This window comes from Lathyrus oleraceus, chromosome 1, assembly GCF_024323335.1.
Source record: "Lathyrus oleraceus cultivar Zhongwan6 chromosome 1, CAAS_Psat_ZW6_1.0, whole genome shotgun sequence".
Taxonomy (NCBI): Eukaryota; Viridiplantae; Streptophyta; class Magnoliopsida; order Fabales; family Fabaceae; genus Lathyrus; species Lathyrus oleraceus.
This window is the reverse complement of record NC_066579.1, coordinates 315,968,944-315,986,094: the sequence shown is the minus strand read 5'-3', so window position 1 is coordinate 315,986,094 and position 17,151 is coordinate 315,968,944.

Below are 17,151 nucleotides of genomic sequence, written 5' to 3'. Positions count from 1 at the left end.
CTTTAATTTCAAATATATCCCCCTTTTTAAAAACCTTCTTTGCTTGTGTTTGTTTTCTAAACTTTGACCATATTGCAAATTAGAAGCTTTGGCCTTATGCCATTGCATTTTCAAACTTCTTTTCTTAAATAAACTTGTAAATTAACTTAATTATACTTGACTTAAAATTTTCAAAAGTCAAAAAGAACTAACACTAATTCAAACCATTTGTAGGCCTTTTGTGCCTTTGTTAAACTTAAATTTTTGTTAAAAGCAATGCACCCACTTTGAAATTGATACCATGAACTACGAGGTTTTGATCCATCATTTTATGTTGGTATGTAGGCACAAGTCCAAAGGTCTTGTCAAACACAAAAATAAAATTAATGAATTCTTTTCTCATCACCCCGTTCTATTTATTACAAACATCATTTGTACAAAAACACATATGCACACAAAAAAGGCTCCCTAGGAGTACCTAGGACACTTTAGGTGCTAACACCTTCCCTTTGTGTAACCAACCCCCTTACCTGTAATCTCTGACATTTTATTAGTTTTGATTTGAAAACTTCTTATCTTTTGGATTTTGTTCGTACTTTTCCCTTTTCCCTTGGAAACAATAAAAGCGCGGTGGCGACTTTGGTTTTATTGACGTCTTGCTTATTCCTAGCTTGATGCTCATGAATTTACCGCTACAAGTACATGTTGAATCATACTAATTGGTTGATATCCAAAATGGATCCAATCAAGTACATTTTTGAGAAGTCGGCTTTAATTGGGAGGATTTCCCATTGGCAAATGTTGTTATCTGAGTATGATATTGAATACCGATCTCAAAAAGCAATTAAAGCTAATGTCTTGGCTGACCATTTGGCTCACCAACCAATTGAAGACTATCAGTCAGTGCAATATGATTTTCCTGACGAAGAGATTTTGTACTTGAATATGAAAGATTGTGATGAACCACTGCTTGAAGAAGGGCCAGAACCTGGTTCCTGTTGGGGCATGGTAATTGATGAAGCTGTTAATTCGTATGGTAATGGCATTGGGGCAGTGATTATTACTCATCGAGGCACGTATTTCCCGTTTACAGCTAGATTGGCCTTCAAGTGTACAAATAATATGGCTGAGTATGAAACTTGCATTATGGGGCTTGAAGAGGCCATTGATCTTAGAATTAAATATCTTGACGTCTATGGAGATTCAACTTTGGTTGTGAATCAGATCAAAGGTGAATGTGAGACGAATCAACCCGGTTTGATACCGTATAGAGACTATGCGAGGAGGATTTCAATTTTCTTTACAAAGGTTGAATTTCATCATATCCCTCGAGATGAAAACCGAATGGCAGATGCTCTTGTAACGTTGGCTTCAATGATTATGGTGAATTTTTTGAATGAAGTTCCTAATTTGGTTGTGATGCATCTTGATAGGGCAACTCATGTATTTGCTATTGAAGAAGACAAAGATGAAAAACCATGGTATTTTGATATCAAAATTTTCCTCCAAAGTCATATTTACTCGTCTAGGGCATCTTTGAAAGATAAGAATACTTTGAAAAGATTACTTGACAACTTCTACCCGAATGGTGATGCGCTTTACAAGAGAAATTTTGATATGGTTATGCTCAGATGCATGGATAGACACGAAGCAGACCTATTGATTATTGAAGTCCATGAAGGTTCTTTTGGTACTCTTTCCAATGGACATGCTATGGAAAAGAAGATGTTGAGAGTAGGTTACTATTGGCTGACAATGGAATCTGATTGTTGCAAGTTTGTGAAGAAATGCCACAAGTGTCAAATTTATGTGGATAAGATTCATATTCCTCCGACATTGTTGAACGTCATTTCCTCCCCTTGGCCCTTCTCAATGTGGGGAATTGATATGATTGGCATGATTGATCCCAAAGTTTCAAATAGATATCATTTTATTTTGGTGGCTATTGACTACTTCACAAAGTGGGTTAAAGCGACATCGTATGCAAATGTGACCAAGCAGGTGGTAGTCCGATTTATCAAGAATCAGATTATATGTCGTTATGGTGTGCCAAGTAAGATCATTACTAATAATGGATCTAACTTGAATAATAATATGGTGGAAGCTCTTTGCAAAGAATTCAAGATTACACATCATAATTCTTCTCCCTACATACCCAAGATGAATGAGGTTGTTTAAGCTGCGAACAAGAACATTAAGAAGATCATTCACAAGATGGTTGTAACGTACAAAGATTGGCATGAAATGTTCCCATTTGCTTTGCATGGGTACCTTACATCCATCCATACTTTAACAGGAGCAACCCTTTTCTCTCTCGTTTATGGCATGGGAGTTGTGCTCCCTGTGGAGGTTGAGATCTATTCATTGCGTGTTTTGATGGAAGCCAAGTTGACTGAAGCTGAATGGTGTCAGACTAGATATGACCAGCTGAATTTGATTGAAGAGAAGAGATTAACTGCTATGTGTCATGGTCAATTGTACCAGCAGAGAATGAAGAAATCTTTTGATAAGAAGGTCAAGCCTCGTGTGTTCCGAGAAGGTGACCTCGTGCTCAAGAAGATTCTATCTTTCAAACCTGATACTAGGGGCAAATGGAATTCTAATTATGAATGCCCATATGTTGTTAAGAGAGCCTTTTCAGGAGGTGCTTTGATTCTTACAACTATGGATGGTGAAGAGTTCACTCGTCATGTAAATGGCGATGTAGTCAAGAAATACTTCGCCTAAAAAAGAAAAGAACAACTCGCTAAGTTGAAAACCCGAAAGGGAGGCTTAGGCAAAAATGAGCGCCTTGGTAGATTAAAAACCCGAAAGGACAGTCCAGGCAAAAGTTAGAGACATAAAACAGAAAATTTATCCCGGTAGATTGAGTACCCCACCTTGGGGCAATCTAGGAAAAATTAGGGATTATGGCAAGTAACTGCATCTGGTCTGTCCTGATCTTTGAAGCAATTTTGAAAAGCAGTTGTTTGGTCCTGATTCGTCATTCTCAACCAAAGACCAGAGTATAGAGGATTTAAAAGTTGTTAGGGAGAGTAGTGATCATTATATTAAATGTAGCCCTTTTCCATGTAAGTTACCATTTTCAAACTTTGCAAAGATCCATGGAGTCCCACCATTCGCGGACTACCATTCTATTAAATAAAGTTGAGCTTTTATCCAATTATTTCTACTCTTATTTACTTTTGTTAAATAAAATTGAATTTTTATGATGATAATTTTGAAATAAGTTAATGAATAATTATTTTTCTTAAAATGATAAAAACATTCATTTTAAGAATAATCGATTTCAGCAAGGAATATCAACGTCAATATTAGAACAGTTAAGTCTTGAAGTGTGAAATTATTGTCGGTCTTCCCTGAGCAGTTGGTTTGGTAACTTTTTCCCCCCCAACAGTTCATCGTGTGTTCCCATCATGGTTGATAAGTTTCTCCCCGAGTAATTTATCATCCTCAGTAGAGTTGATGGGTCTCATCCCCAATTGGGCCAATGATAGTGTTTACCTTGAAAATTGGTAAACAACCGTTGATCTTCCAAAGTTCTAAATTTGGTTACTTACAGGATCGATCAGATTGATCCTAGGACATGTGCTAACCGTTTTGAAAATGAATTTTGGTAGTAACGAATGCTCAATAATAAGTGCAAAATTAGAGTTTGAAAACTAATAAAAAGGGTGACATGAACGAGAGAAACTGTATAGGATTTGTAAATGACAATGTAAATGTCAGAAGTAACGGAATCTTAAGATTGTAAAGTAAATGTTGAAAGCAAGGAAAAAACAAGGAAATCTTAAAACTGTAAATGACAAAGTAAAAGGAAGGCGTTTGGAATGAAGAAGTAAGGAAGTATATTTCTGGAAAAAAAAGTAAAGATAAATTTATATTGCTTTGAAGTAACTAACAATGGTGTAACAAACGTATATACTGTGATTTACGATTCTTCTTCACACGAGTACTTGGTAAATTTAAAGGTTTTTGTATATGCTTTGACACACACTTTTTCTAACACTAAGACCCTATATTTATACTAAATCGAGTTAACTATTTCTAATGGTTCTTCAATCACGTCGAGACACGTGGCGCCTTGCATGTGCGCATTTATCCACTATGCTCCACGTGTCCTCTTAACGGTTTCTGATGAGGGAGAAGTTCCCTCCCTTATTTGAATTTTGAATCTTTGATTGGAAACCATTTCAATTGTCTTTAAGAGACCCTTTTCTGGAATCTCAACTGTATGCTGATCCTTATTAACCTTACCCAGTTGAATCACCTCCAGCTGGTCGAATACCACTTCCTGGTCGAAAAGTAGTTGTACATATGATTTCCAATTTTGGTAATTCTTAATGGGCGTCGAAAATACGAGCTAACAAGCTGCCCCCCAAAAATGTTATTTTCGACACTTGTGAGAAAAAGACATTTTTTGAGACCTTGTTTCAAAGCCTTAGTAACCCTGACATTGTGCCAAGTGTCCCAATATTAGCAAAACTTTTCAGTTTCTCCAACTTGTCTGATGACGTCAGAGTCATCATTGTCTTCTTCCTATCCACGTCTTTTCATCCCACAACCGAATCTTTTTCACTCATCACGTTTCCTAGACTCTAGGAAATCATGGGCTACAATATTAATTGACATCTCCATTACACTGCCCAAGGGAGACACGTGTCCCATTAACTAGTCCACCATTAATATTGATTTGAAATGCTTTTTCTTCCAAGCGTGCCTATAAAACTCACCAACTTACCAATTTCACATTTTTTCTTACGCCTTCTGAATTTCCAAACACTCTAGCTCTCTTTTCTTCAAACATTCTTCAACTAAACCCAGATTTCCTTCAAACTCTAACAATGGCAACCTCAAGCAAAGCTCTTAAGGGAACATGTGTCTCTGTCAAAACCACCGCTAACAGGACAAAAGCTCCAAAAAAGATCTCTAAACTTCCTCCATTCGCCATGTTGTCTGCTCCAGTCGCGGTTGGCAACCGAAAATACATACCAGAGCCCCAGACAGAAGAACAACGCAGAATTTATGCCTCTCTGGTACTTATTCATGTTTCTATTTATGAAAAGACTTAGGCATTATCTGGGCCCTTAGCTGATTTAGATGTTGATGCTAGTAAGCTTAGAGAGTTATTCCCCTCTTACCACAAATGTAAACCCATAGGGCAAGCTAGAAACCCTAGAACTAAAACCCCCTCCACTTAAAACCCTAAGGCTGGGGATATTATATATCTGAGGTTTATGAATAATGGTTTCCGAGCCTTCCGTGCTACTCCCACCTTTAAAGACCCTAATGATTACCTAAACTGGTTAACCAAAGTAGAGAAAGATAAAGCCCAAGCTTGGAAAGACATAGGAATATATGACCTGATTATGCTGTCGAAACTGAATTTAGATTATAGCACTCCCATGTTGATTTCCTCATTGTACTTTTGGGATAGTACACATTACACCTTCCACCTTCCTTGTGGTATGGCCACACCAACCCTTTTCGATATGGCCGTTATCACAGGGTTGAAGCCTACTGGCCACACTTATGATCCCGACATCGACTCTATGGATACTATCGCTTTTTTGACCACCAGAGCAACGTACTCGGTCCATATTACTCATTACCATGATAAGGATACTGACGTTGTCTCCGACGTGGAGCATATAGCCTTCTTAGCCTTGTGGTTGCCACACTCCATTTTTTGTTCGAAGTCCCTACAAGTTGCCAAGAAGTATCTTACTCTAGCGAACCAACTACACGTGGGGCACGTTATCTGCCTAAGCGAGATGATCTTGGCGAGCCTTTATGAATATATGAGTGATGGAGTAGCTCAACTGAAGAATTTGGGGGACAAAGGGAACCTTCTCCTGTTTGGCCCTTTTTGGTTATTACAGCTTTGGATAAATGACACTTTCGAGACCAGCCTGCCAAACAAAGGCCTTGTCAACGAAGATGCTGAGGAGATCCTGAACAGAAGGGTCGAAGGCCCTAGGTTAGCTCAGCTGACTCCAAATGATGAAGAACGAGCCCTCTAATAGACTTTCATGGGCTATATCATGATGTTTGCTAAGCGCCATGTCTTTACTTCAAGCATAGTCCCATTCACCTTCAGGAAAATCGGTCCCAAGTGGTTTACTATGACCTTCCCATCTCTATCCAAGAAACAAGAGACATAATCTTTGCTGATTTGGGAAGCCTTTTTAACCCCCGAGATTCTAACCCTTCGACTCAACCCTTTGAAGGTTCAGGTTATTTTGATAACCTATCAGCCCAACCTCATCGCTCGACAATTTGGGTTAGTTCAGGTCCTCCCAAAATTCCATTATGACAAGAAGGGTAGTCTCCTTCTCCATAATGCAGTCCATTCCGAAGCTACTGCTCTTAAACGTATAGCCAGGTATACTAGTAGAATCCAGCTTACTCTATTCAACTTCGAGCCCAACATCCTCTGCAGTTGAGAGTTTGGGAAGTGGTGGGATAAGTACTACGTCGAAGAATTATGCGACGTCACCTCTTTCATTCAACTATTTGATAAAGCTTTTCTTCTTGTGCAGGAAAAGACCAGGAAGGGTACTTATACACTTATAAGAGAAATTCAAGCTTTTCAAACCTACTTTGAAATTGCCTATACGCCTGATAATCTTAGTCGAACCATCCGCGAAGCAGCTGTCACGCTTAAAGAGAAATTTTCAAATAAAATGGAAACCTCAAGATTCCATCATACGTTCCTCATGAGAAACGCTATGAAATGGCTCTTGAAATTCCCCCCAAAATTTTCCTCCATGTCTAATGATGACTTCAGAGTGGCCCTTGCCCCCTCCATTTCTATATTGGTTTATTTGTGGGGATTCCATTAAAATATTTCGACAACAATCTCAGAAAAAAGCTCAGCGGGTGGTTGCGACTAAGCATACTCTAGGCAGTTTCAAAGGGCATCTTCATATAGGGATCGAAGATGTCTGAATCGAATTGGACATATATGAAGGTGTGACACAGGAAGCTTCCCTCGAAGTATATTCCCTTTGAAATCTATTTACTCTTAGCTAACATTAACTATTTTATGTTGTTCTCATTTAGCTATCAAGATTCCACCTAAAAAACCCACCATCAAGAGACCAATCGAGTCGAAGACTGAAGGAAGTAGCAAGCCTGCAAAGGTACCCTCTTGTTTTCTTGTTTCCTTTGTCTTTGTTGTATATTTATGATACTAATATTCCCATTCTTAACTCAGCCTGCTTGAAAACCTCCAGTAAGTCCCTTAAAAATCCAAAAGCCTGCTAACATTCCCGTCATTATAGAATATGACGAAGAGGATTTGTCGTCGGTTCTCGACCTAACTTCTAGGAAGAGGAAGCCACATCCAAAGGCTACTAATGCTTCGGACCAGACTCTAGTCAAACTTCCAAGAAAAAGGTCTGTTGCACTCGTTATCCAAGAGCCTACTCCTGAGGAGATGGCGAAGATAGCGACGACCCAAAGTGAGAGCGACAACTCCAGCCCTGGGGTCGAAGGTGACAAGGTATAACAAACTTCTTTCTCCCTTACATAACTTATTTATTGTCTTTTGCCATTTATAATTTTCGATCGCATTGATTTCAGGGTGGCGTAAGCACTGTCGTTTGAACCAAGAATACTACCTCATCCACGCCTGCCTCCGCACTAGATGTTTTAGATAGTGATGACGAACCTACTTATCGACCATCATGTGAAAAGGGTCTATAAGTGAGATTAACCAACCTCCCCCTGGTAACCTCGATGCTTCACCATCGAAGACTGACACTCAACATTCTCAAACCAGCGACTCCGGTCACAAAACTGATTCAAGCTAAGAAGGTGGGGCTGAAGGCGATCCAGAACCCATGGCTGTAGATGAATCAGCTGAAGACGAGGAAACCCCCGGGGCTGATTTACATACAACTGAAGGAGCAAACAATCCTCAGGGAGAAGGTGGCAATGTCGAGGATATGGCTGTGGAGGAGGAGAACGAAGGCAACCCCATCACAATACCTGATGATGACGAAGGCTTTGAAGGGGGGGAAGCTAATGCAGGCGAATAGAAAGCTCGAACTCAAACTCTTGTCACTACCACCATGGTCGATGGTCCAACGGTCGGAGTTTCGACGAGTAGTACCTGGGGTCTTTCTGCAGAAAAATTGGCTATGCTGAAACAAAGCCAACCCTTTGAGTATTTGAAGGCTATGCTAAACTGTAGGGAAAGTTCCTCTAACAAAAGCCTTAGTACTTTGGTGTCTGAAGATCAACCTTCGAGCACTCCTACATGTGAAGTTCTTTCTAAGATCAAAAACAAAGTCTTCAAAGGCGACTTATTTCTGCTGTTGCTGGATGATCCCTCAGCCCCTTTGACTCTAAAGGATCTTCTCAACCAAGTTGACCTGTTAGAAGCTTCTCCTGAAGTGGCGAACGTTATCTTGGAAATAAGAACTATGATCGACCAAGCTGTTGTGGATCATAAGTTGTTACCTCAGCTCACAGGGGAAATTAAGAAGAAGTCTGGTTCTGAGGCTGCTGCCTGGGATGCTACCACCGAATCTACCAATAGGGCAATGGGATTGGAGCAGACCAAACAGAAGAACAAGGAAAAGGTCGAAGCTCATAACTATGACATTGCTTCCTGGAGGAAACAAATAGAATAACTTCAAGCGAAGATATCTGACGCCGAAAGAAGCAAAAATTAACTCTTGGAGTTTGATGAAGCTTTCATGGCTCAAGAGCTATCATTTGGCATGGAATTTGTCGAAAAGGCTCGACAACTTGAGTCTGAAGTCAAACTCCTACGATCGAAGATATCTTTTTGCGAAAAACGTCTAGAGCTTCTTAAAACCAAGTATCTTCAGAACAAGGCCAACCTTCCTTTCTAGTTTTTTCCTTTATCTATTTTGCAGTGTAATGATAATTTTCTTTGTAATGAATATTGGTCCTTTGGACCTTCGAACTTAATATAACCATCTTGGCATTTTTACCATATTGGCTTTGTTTTATCTACATAACTATTCGTCTCTTATTTTTATCTCTTGGAGTATCGGTTTATATTTTTTCAAATATTCCCCAATTACTCTTATAATCCTTTTATCTTTATTAAGCTCTTTGATTTCATAGGCACCATTAGAGAATACCCGTAACACCTGAAAAGGGCTTTCCCACTTTGGGGACCACTTCCCCAGGGCTCTATCCTTTCGATCTATTGGAAGGATTACTTTCCAGACCAAATCTTCAGGCACAAAACTCTTGAATTTTACCTTCTTATTATAAGATATTTCTATTCTCTTCTTTTGTCGTTTTAGAAACTCTAAAGCATTCAACCTTTCTTCATCTAAGTCAACCAATTCATCCAACATCATGCTCCAATATGACTCTGTTGAAAGTTCATGGTGTCTTTGAATCCTTATGGATTGTAGGTGAATTTCTACTGGTAGAACAACATCATGGCCAAAGGTTAACCGAAAGGGGGTCGACTTAGTGGCCTCTTTGGGAGAGGCGCGATATGCCCATAAAATCTGGTCCAGAGTTTTATGCCAATTCCTAGGCTTCTTCCCTACATGCTTCTTAATCAAACCAATGATCACTTTATTGGCAACTTCGACTTGTCCATTGGCTTGAGCATAATAAGGCGTCGAAGTTAACAATTTAAAGCCCATTTCTTTGGAAAATTCTTGCATTTTTCGACCAGTAAATACTGACCCTTGATCTGTTGTAATCATCTTTGGGAATCCAAATCTATAAATAATGTGCTTTTGGATAAATTCGATCACATCCTCTTGGTTCACATTTGGTAAGGGTATAACTTCAATCCACTTTGTAAAATAATCAACTCCCACCAATATATATCTTTGGTTTTTAGATGATGGAGGTCGAATTTCCCCAATCAAATCTAAACCCCCAACCCCTAAATGGCTAAGGCTTGATGATAGAATGTAATTCACTTGCAGGGACGTGCTGTATGCTTGCATGCATCTGACATTCTTGGCAACCCTTTGCGAATTTAACATAGCCTTTCAACATGGTAGGCTAATACATCCCTTGGAGAAATAAAAAGCCATTTCATCTTATGACCGACTTGGTGTGCTCCACACGTTCCACTATGTACAGTTGAAAGGGCTAGGTACGCCTCTGACTCACTAAGGCACTTAAGCGAAATTCCTTCAGGAGATTTTTTAAACAACACTATAACTAAAAGAACATAAATCAATGTTCGATGCCTGGTTTTTCGATCAGTAGACGCTGTTGGATTCTGCAGATACACCACTATTGGCTTCCGCCAATCTTCATCCTCAAATTGTCTACTGCCAATACTTCGAAATTCCCTTCATCAGCACATCTTAGCTTTGTCTTTTCTAAGCCTAGGGGTATTAATCTGGTTGCCACGACCTTTCCCCTGACTTCAATGACTTTATGCAAATTTTCTTTTGAAACTTTATACCTGGACGCAATCTGAGCCAAATCGTTAGCCACTTGGGTTTCTAGTCGAGGTATGTGTCAAATAGAAACCATTTTGAATCTTTTTAGAAGTCGAGTGACGATTATGAATTACATGATTTAATTCTCCTTAATAAATCTATATTCCTTTGTGATCTTCTTTATTACCAACTCTAAATCACCCATTATTTTGACTCGAGTTGCCCCCAATTCCAACAACATTTTAAGTCTTGCTATGAGGGCTTCGTATTCATCCTCATTGTTTGAGCAGGTACCTTCTACTTTGTACTGTAATTTTGTTGGAATTTTATTAGGAGAAATAATTACAGCCCCAATGTCTGTACCATTCTTATGACTAGACCCATCGAAGTATAACTTCCAAGGTCCCAATTCGAGATAGTTCAGTGCGTTCGCGTCTATGGAGTGGTCGACTATAAAGTCTGCTACCACTTGTCATTTAACAACTCTTAATGGCATGTATGTTAAAGAAAATTTAGTCAATGCTAATGCCCGTTTCCCAATTCGACTATGCAAAATTGGTTTGGATAACATGTGTTTAATAACGTCACAATGAGATGAAACATAAACGTCAACAGGTTTAATATAACGTTTCGATTTTGTACAAGAGAAATATAGGTATAAACATAATTTTTCGACCATGCTATACCTAGTTTCTGCATCATTTAAGACTCTATTGAGGTAGTAAATGGCTCTTTCGACACCATTATCATCCTCTTGAGCTAACATGCTTCCTAAAGTCTTGTCGGATTCAGATATATACAATGTCCTACTTTTATTTCTACAAGGTGGTTTCAGTATTGGTGGATGACTCAAGTATGATTTAATCTTATCGAATACTTGTTGTTGAGCCTGCCCCCACTCGAACCCTTCCTTATTGAGTCGAAGCATTGGTAAAAAAGCATGCGTCTTCCCACTAAGTTTTGAGATGAATCTCCTTAGGAAATTGATCTTTCCTAGCAGTGACTGCAAACCTTTCTTCGTCGATGGCGCTTTCGCTTCCATGATGGCCTTGGTCTTATTCTGGTTTATTTCGATCCTCTTTTTATGGACCATAAAGCCTAAGAAATCCCCAGCCTGCACACAAAAAGCGTATTTTAAAGGATTCATTTTTAGATCATGTTTTCTCATCCTCTCGAAAGATATTCGAAGATGGTCTACCTGACTCTTCTTTGAAACAGACTTAATGACAATATCATCTATATAGATTTTCATAAAAGTTTCTATGAAATCGTGGAAGATCGAATTCATCTCTCTTTGGTAGGTTGCCCCAACATTTTTAAAACTAAAAGGCATCACTACCCATTTGTAGGTGCCTAAGGCTTCAGGGCATTGAAATGCTATTTTCGGGATATCCTCTTCAACAATAAATATTTGATTATGCCCAGAATACCCATCAAGCATGCTTAAATGTTCATACTCTGCAGCAGAATCAACTAGCATCTCTTCCACTGGCATCAAATATTCATCTTTTGGGGTTGCAGTATTTAAATCTCTAAAATCTATGCAAACCCTTAAAGTACCATTCTTCTTTACAACTGGCACAATATTAGCTAACCATTTGACATACCTGGCCGTGCGAATGAAATTATAGCGGAGAAGCCTTTCGAATTCCTCTTTAATCTTCGAAAGTATTGCTGGAGCAAATCTTCTGGGGTTCTGCTTCACAGGCTTATTTCCACGGCAATTTTAATTTGACCAACTCTCTGCTTAAACTAGGCATTTCATCATAGTCCCATGCGAAATAGTCCTTAAACTCTCTCAGCAACTGGACCACTTCGATCTTGATTTGAGGATGAATGTTGGCACTAATGTAGGTTGGCCTTTTTATCACTCCTTCTCCCAAGTCTACTTATTCAAGGGGATCCTGAGCCAACATTTTAATGTTTTTTGCTAGCGGATCCTTCTCAAAACCAAAGGCTCGCCATCATAGATTGCATCGAGCCTCTGGTCTTGCTCTCCATCCTATGGGGTCAATTTAAAACACTCCCAAATATCTGAAGTCGTCTTCACCTACTACCTCCCTGTCCCAGCGGAAACCATAGTGAGGGTGTGGTGCCAGGGAACAATAAGCGTTGTCATCAGGGGTAAATGCAAACTCAGCCGAATCACAGGGAGCTATGGTGGCCAAGTGTTTGTCAAATTTGTAAGAACAAAAAGTGTTCTACAACAGACTCCATGATTTTGATGATAACAAAGGATGAAACCAAAAATGGCACCCTAACGAAAAGTTTCTAAGTGTGCAGGGTTCTAAAGAAAGAAGAAATAAATCTGATGACGTCATCAGATGCATAACAAGATCAGATGCAAAATCTCAAGTATCAGAAGCATCTAAAGTGGAATCTCGTTTCAAGAAGCTCTGACTCTGGACAAAACTGCAAAGTATCAGAAGCATCTGAACATGAAGTAAAGTCTAGAAGCTCTGACTCTGAACAAATGTCTTCTGTAAATTCTGAAGTTATCAGCGCCATCTGAATTTTCAAGAGATAACATCAGAAGCCAGTTTCTCCAGATACACAAAGACTCTAATCAGAATTGTTAATCATGATGAAGTAACGTTTAAGCCAAGTTAAAGTTCTGCAAATGGATTTCCTCAGTTAGAAAGAGACGTTAATCTCCACTTCCAAGAGAGAAGATACTAATTGTGGTAAGTAGTCACTTCTAAGTGAAAAAGTCTACTGCAGAAGCTATTAATGGAATGGCGTAACTACATCTCAATATCCAACAGATTCAACGCCACTTCAACTCTACTTCAACTCCTATAAATAGAGAAGAAATCTCATTCAGTAAACACGAAGAAATCACTAGCCAAAACTATACTGAAATCATATCACGCTCAAGAAAAACATCTTTGTTCTTCAAAGATTTTCACTAAGCTGTTGCTTATCAAGTGAAAAATTTGTTCTTAAGTTTGTAATATTTGCTTTCTTAGAAGCACTCTAGATTACACATCTTGTATCTATTTTTATTTGATTTCCTCAAGTGACTCTTTGTAGTCTGTAGACTTGAGAGGACTAAGAGATTTTCTTCTCTCTTAGGGGTTGTTTGTAATCTTTCAAGATTAGTGGATTAAGTCCTTGTTGAAGGCGAAATCACCTTGGCCGGGTGGACTGGAGTAGCTTTGTGTTATAAGCGAACCAGTATAAAATCATTGTGTGATTTTCATTATTGCAAAAGCGCTTATTTTTCAAACAATTCAAACCCCCCTTTCTTGTTTTTCTCACCTTCAATTGGTATCAGAGCTCCGGCTCTGTTATTGATTTTCAAATCAAACACTTAACCGTGTAGAGAGATCCAGTGCGAGAAAAACAAATGGCCCACTCAAATGAGAAAGATTCTTACAATGCTAAACCTCCTGTTTTTGATGGAGAAAAATTTGATTACTGGAAAGACAGAATCGAAAGTTTCTTTCTGGGTTATGATGCTGACCTCTGGGACATTGTCACAGATGGATACAAACCTCCAGTCTCAAATGGAGCTGAAATTCCCAGAAGCAAAATGTCAGAAGATCAGAAACGTGAGTTCAAAAATCATCACAAGGCCAGAACAATACTTCTAAATGCTATATCATACAACGAATACGAAAAGATCACCAACAGAGAGACGGCTAAAGATATACTTGACTCTCTGAAGATGACCCATGAAGGAAACTCCCAAGTCAAGGAGACGAAGGCTCTGGCGTTGATCCAGAAATATGAAGCCTTCAAGATGGAAGATGACGAAGCTATAGAAGCTATGTTTTCCAGATTCCAAACTCTTATTGCAGGTCTTAAAGTGCTAGACAAGGGATATACGACTGCAGATCATGTTAAGAAGATTGTCAGAAGTCTGCCAAAGAAATGGAGACCAATGGTTACTGCTCTGAAGTTATCAAAGGATCTGAACAACATCAGCCTTGAAGAACTTGTTAGCTCTCTCAGAAGTCATGAGATAGAACTAGAGGAGGATGAGCCTCAGAAAAGAAACAAGTCAGTGGCGCTGAAGTCCAGATCTGAAAGACGGAAGTCAGACAGAACCAAAGCTCTCCAGGCAGAAACTGCAGATACTGACGACTCTGAACCTGAAGACTCTGATGATGAAGAAGAACTGTCCTTACTAACCAGAAGAGTTAAGCAACTCTGGAAAAGAAGGAACAACAACAACTTCAGAAGATCAAGACCCAGAAGGGATAGATCAGAGTCAACTTCAAAAGGTAAACCTAATAAAGATATTACCTGTTTTGAATGTAAAGAAACAGGTCATTACAGAAATGAATGCCCCAAGCTGAAGAAAGATGACTCTAAGAAAGAAAGCTTCAAGAAAAATACCTTCAGAACAAAGAAGGGATTAATGGCCACCTGGGACGATAGTGAATCCGAATCATCAGAATCTGACTCTGATGAACAGGCCAACGTAGCTCTTATGGCTACCACATCCAGCAGCTCAGATGAAGAATCTGAAGAGGTATTTTCTGAACTTTCTAGATCTGACTTAGAATCATGTTTATCAGAAACTCTTACCTCTCTTCAGAAATTAAAACAAAAAGTTAAAAACATTAAAGGCCTTCTTAAAGCAAAATCTGAAGAATGTAGTGAACTTGAGACAACAATTCTAGCACATGAAGATACAATCAAATCTTTAACGTTAGAAAGAGATGGAGCTAAAACAAAAAGCTTAAAATTAGAAGAAGCGTTGTCTCAAGCACCACAAACTTCAAATGAAATTATTTATAAATATGAAGAAGCCTTTCAGAAGTTTCTGAAGAGTGGAATAGATAGGAGTATTATGGCATCCATGATTTATGGAGTAAGTCAGAATAATAAAAGGGGAATTGGGTATGATTCTGATTCTGATAAAACTTCTACCAGTAACCAGCTTAAATCTCCTTTTTCATATCATTACACACACACACAAGAACAAAAATTTAAGAATGCTAGAAGACCCAAAGTTGTAAGAAACTCTGGGAAAACTAATCTAAAAGGACCCAAGAGATTCTGGGTACCGAAAGATAAGATTATCTATGTTGCAGATATCCTATGCAGCAAAGTTCAGACACCAGTCATGGTACCTGGACTCTGGATGCTCGCGACATATGACGGGAAGAAAGTCTATGTTCCAAAGCCTGGAACTTAAAGACGCTGGCTTCGTAGGCTTCGGAGGAGATCAGAAAGGAAGGATCAGAGGCTCCGGAACTATTGGTAACGGTACTCTTCCCTCTATATCTGATGTTCTTTATGTAGAAGGATTAATGCATAACTTGTTATCCATAAGTCAATTAAGTGATAACGGTTATGATGTAATCTTTAATCAAAAAACGTGTAAAGCCATTAATCAGAACGATGGCTCTGTCCTTTTCACAGGCAAGAGGAAAAACAACATTTATAAAATAAATCTTTCTGATTTAAAAGATCAAAATGTTAAATGTTTAATGTCAGTTCACGAAGAGCAATGGGTATGGCATAGACGCTTAGGCCACATTAGCATGAGGAAACTTTCTCAGCTAACTAAACTTGAGTTAGTCAGAGGCCTACCTAAACTGAAGTTTTCTTCAGATGCTCTGTGTGAAGCTTGTCAGAAAGGAAAGTTTTCAAAAACATCTTTTAAAAAGAAAAATGTTGTTTCTACCTCCAAGCCTCTGGAGCTTCTTCACATTGACTTATTTGGTCCTGTGAAAACAGCATCAGTCAATGGAAAGAAGTATGGACTTGTAATCGTTGATGATTATAGCCGCTGGACATGGGTAAAATTCCTAAGGCACAAGAGTGAGTCTCACTCTGTATTCACCAGTTTCTGTTCTAAAGTGCAAAAAGAATTTGACTCTAAAATTGTTAGAGTCAGAAGTGATCATGGTGGAGAATTTGAAAATAAAGATTTTGAAGAATTATTTGATTCTAATGGAATATCCCATGATTTCTCCTGCCCTAGAACTCCACAACAAAATGGAGTTGTAGAGAGGAAGAATAGGACACTCCAAGAAATGGCCAGAACCATGATCAATGAAACAAATGTAGCAAAGCACTTTTGGGCAGAAGCTGTAAATACAGCGTGTTACATTCAGAATAGAATCTCTATTAGACCTATTCTGGATAAGACTCCCTATGAACTGTGTAAGGGAAGAAAACCCAACATTTCATATTTTCATCCTTTTGGATGCATTTGCTTTATATTAAATACTAAAGAACATCTGAACAAGTTTGATTCCAAAGCACAGAAAGGTATTATGTTAGGATACTCAGAACGCTCTAAAGGCTACAGAGTATACAACACAGAAACCAAAATTGTGGAGGAATCAATTCATGTTAGATTTGATGATAAGCTTGACCCTGAAAAGTCAAAGCTAGTTGAAAAGTTTGCAGATTTAGAGATCACTCTGGTAGAATCTGAGAAAACTCCAGAAGCAACTGTCACTCCAGACTCTGAAGAAATTAAATCTCCAGAAATTCCAAGGAAAGTCAAGAGTCGTAGCAACGTATCTGAAGATTTGATTTTGGGAAACAAAGATGAACCTGTTAGAACCAGATCTACCTTCAGAACTTTTGAAGATATTCCTCTGGGACTAGTGTCTCTGATTGAGCCTACGTCCTGTGATGAAGCTCTTCAAGATAATGATTGGGTGGCAGCTATGCAAGAAGAGTTAGATCAATTCTCCAAGAATGATGTCTGGGATCTTGTTCCTAAACCCAGAGGCACTCATGTCATTGGAACCAGATGGGTTTTCAGAAACAAGCTGAACGAGAAAGGAGAAGTTGTCAG